This window comes from Fundulus heteroclitus, chromosome 18 (genome assembly GCF_011125445.2).
Source record: "Fundulus heteroclitus isolate FHET01 chromosome 18, MU-UCD_Fhet_4.1, whole genome shotgun sequence".
NCBI classification, from domain to species: Eukaryota; Metazoa; Chordata; class Actinopteri; order Cyprinodontiformes; family Fundulidae; genus Fundulus; species Fundulus heteroclitus.
Window position 1 is genome coordinate 9,323,609 of NC_046378.1, and position 3,660 is coordinate 9,327,268.

Genomic DNA, 3,660 nt, shown 5'->3' on the forward strand with positions numbered 1-3,660 from the left:
TTAAATAAGGGCAAATTGATCAAGCATTTAAACAATGGGAAATCAAAGGAATCACTACAATTTTCACCCTTTTGAAAAATTGACAATTAATGAGTTTTCAGGAACTAAAACTATAAGATAACTTGTAGGACAGGGAGTTCTTTAGGTATTTACAAGCAAGAGATTACTACACAAAACAAGTTAAACCAAAATTACTTGACACCAACTATAGCATTTTTAGAGTAGTGATAGATTCATAAAAAAAACAAAAGTAAAAACCATCTTAGCCTTGTACATTGCCCCAGGGGAATGTAAAGAAACTACATTGTACCTAAAATAGAAATGGGAAACATAACTGAATATTAAAATAACTTCCCACAAATGGTTCCAAATGTGTGAAACACAGCAGTGGACAACAAATTCACTATCATGGAAGGAGTTTTGTTGGAAAAACCTAAGATGGCAATTTATGACACATAGAATTCAAAGCTAACAGAATTCCACGCCACAAGAATATTGGAGAAAATGTGAAGAAGTTTGTTTTTTTGGCGCTGCAGAAGAATAAGTGGTTATTGGGGAAAAGTTGGATCAACACTGGCTAAAATTCTAGGTTATACAATTCCACACACTTGTCTGGTGATGTATTTGGGGAATATAACAGGTGTGGTGAGAAAAGAAGATATGTCTTCTCTGCTGATGTAGAAGCGGACTGTTTTTCCTCTGCTCTATTTTTTGTCCCTTTTTAATGTTTTGCCTCATCTTTATCTCTTTCTTTTCTTTCTTTTACTTTCTGTTTCTGTGTCCATTGAACCTAAAATAATCCCCAAAGAATACATAATAAAGTTTTTTGCATATACTTCAAGCACAGCACTACAGTGAAAGCAGTAATGCTTTCTTTGGCATTAAGACAGCAAATATTAATGTTACACTACCAGACAGGACACGCTAATAAAAATTTTTATAAAAAAATCAGGCCCAAAGTGTTTTATATTGTGCAGTACGGTCACTTTAGTTCATTTTAGTGGATTCTGTTGATTTTTCTTTTTATGTATTGTGTTCTGTTAGATGCCTTTTCTTTGTTTTCTTCCTGAATCATTTTCCATCACACCCCTGCCTTCATTCCTTTGAGTTGTCACCCATTAGCACTTGGATTGACTTCACCTGTTCCCCATGCTGTTCTCTTGTTTTGTCTCCTGTATTTAAGCAGCCTGGTTCTTTCTTTCAGTGCAGGTTAATTTACTTAACCTTGTGCTTTGTTCCCCCATGCTTCCTTTTTTCTCTGTGCCTTTATTTTTGCTCCTGAACTACGACATCTTTGGACATTTATTTTTTCATTACTGGCACCTATTCTGCATCTGTGCCTGAATCTTTCCACTATCAGAAAAAAACATGACAGCCATCACTCATGAACAAGACACTAAGATAATTAAATGTATTAATAAAGGTATAGACTGACCCCCAACCTGGAATGAGCCGTCCACCTTTTTTTAGTTGAGGAACATGGCCTCTGCTGAGTCTGCTGCCTGTGGTAAAGTTTGTTTCGTTTTCCAACCACAGTCCACAATCTTCAGTTTATCAATAAATCTTTTAACGAAAGCATATCTCTGCCTCCATGTTTGTGTCCTGTTCAGAGTCCGTTAGAAAACAGCATTTAGACAATAGTGTCAAATTACTCAACACTGTTCTACTGTTTCTTTCATTCAATAACTTGTTTATCTCTGATTTTGCAAGACATCATTCGTCAGCATCCATCCTCCTTCAGATGCACGATGCACTTTGGGTGGACTGGTACAGGGAACAGACAGACCTTTGGTGCTAATTTCTTCCTTGGCCAGACTCTCCTCACTCAGACCCTCCTCATCACCTGCTGACTCACGGGGACAACATATGTGCTTTTGCCTCCCTCTGATTTACTTATTTAAAAAAGGGTTTTCTGTGAAATAGCCTTTCTTGTTCTTTTCTGCGTGGTTGCTATTGTTAACAATGAAATACAATTGATCTGCTGGCTCACTTGAATACACCATTACATTGATGAGGTGCTTTGCTTTGACCATTTATCACTAAATGTGGGCATGTAGAGGGCATAGCATGAGGGGAAAACGTGTATGCAAAGATGAGGTGCAGCTGTGATTTATAAAGCAATGTCACTTGCTGACGTGCATGCACGTTACTTTATAAATCAGAATTTTTTCTTGGAGTATGCAAACTTTTAGTATAGATTCTATGCAATATTTCATAAACGAGACCCCTGGTCCACTGTTTCACAGCCAGGACAAAAGCTAAATTGCTCCTTAGGGATCTGCAATTCAACACTCAATTGGAAGATCATCTTCAACACCCCAGAGTAAGCTCTCCCAGGGAGGCTTGAGAAGTATGAATCCCTTGATAATTGGAACACACCCTCTGGTCAACTTTTTAAAAAGAAATTGGGACCACCACCCAGTCTTACATGGTCCGCTATGCGGCACTGAAGAGATGTGTCAATCATGAACGGACTACAATGTCCAGAGCCTTACAGAAACTAAGGCAAAATTACTTCCACACCTGCCACCCTTCTACCGGGGAGATTTCTCATCAAGTCAGTCACGACAAGACTGTTTATGTAATCTCCTTTCAGAGGGGTGAAAGAAGCCATCTCGGTCAAAAGAGAAAAGCCATCACCGAACAGAAGGGATGGATTGCGTTCCAACTCCCCCGTGTTGACAGCTCTGTGCTCCAACACATTCCAAAGAGATTACCTAAGCTGCTCTCCTCATGATTCAGGTGACCAAGTACTCCACTCACACTAAGCAATAACCTTTTACAAAACCGGAACAGTGACGGGTGGGTCATCGATTTGCATCTGACTTAGAATGCACCTAGGAGGATGGGCCTCCATGTCCTTAAAACAGCAGCACTCCAGCTACTGGTTGCTCAAGTGTGAGCCACCAGGACTGAGAAAGACTCCTGGATAGGTGTCGAAACATTTCAGAAAAACTGTATGAAAGTCCAATTGATTCAGATTTTGTAACGAGCAGGAAACTGGATCCCGAATTCAAACCAGACAGGTCAGTGGCATTTAAACAAGTTTATTTTAGATACGCCGCCGCAGGCACTCGGAGCTCGCTGCGCGCTCTGTGACTGGAAACCTCCCTGCAGCAGAGACAACAGGTTAGTGATCAGCTTGTGGTGTCGGGCAAGAATGAGGGAGGCTGGATCACTAACCTGGTAGTGGGACTCCAAAGCTTGGGCTTTAACTTCGGGCCAGGGTTCCAGGACTGAAGCCGTAGAGCGACTACAGGCGGGCAGACGATCCGTTCAGGGAATTCCAGGAGCGTTATCCAGGGGGGTCCGGGTCCAATCACAGAGAGGCAGTTATCCAGCGGCAGCACAGAGAGGGGAATCCGATAGGCGAGGTCCAGGTCCGGTCCAGGTCCGATAACAGGCGGGCTCAGAATAATCACAGGGGCAAGGCAGAATCCGGTACTCACAGGCGGGGGTCAAGGCTCCAGGCAGAATCAGAACGGGGAACAGGCAGGCTCGGTAACGGAGGGCAGAATCAGGTCAGACACGGACAGGCAGAACAAGGAAACGCTGGAATGCTCGTACAGGTGGCTTGAGACAATCTGGCACTGGCTTCTGATCTGCACGGGGATTATAAGGAGGTGAAAACAGGTGAAACCGATAAGGACTAATTGCAGG

At 42.2% G+C, this 3,660-nt stretch overlaps 1 long non-coding RNA gene across 1 annotated transcript; it reads right to left on the reverse strand.

The window, feature by feature from the left end:
- Positions 1-3,031: 3,031 nt before the first annotated feature.
- Positions 3,032-3,276, reverse strand: LOC118566719. Its single transcript, XR_004933246.1, has 2 exons — positions 3,184-3,276; positions 3,032-3,111 (listed from the first exon to the last, which is right to left on the reverse strand). It is a non-coding gene; the product is annotated as an uncharacterized LOC118566719 (long non-coding RNA).
- Positions 3,277-3,660: the final 384 nt, after the last annotated feature.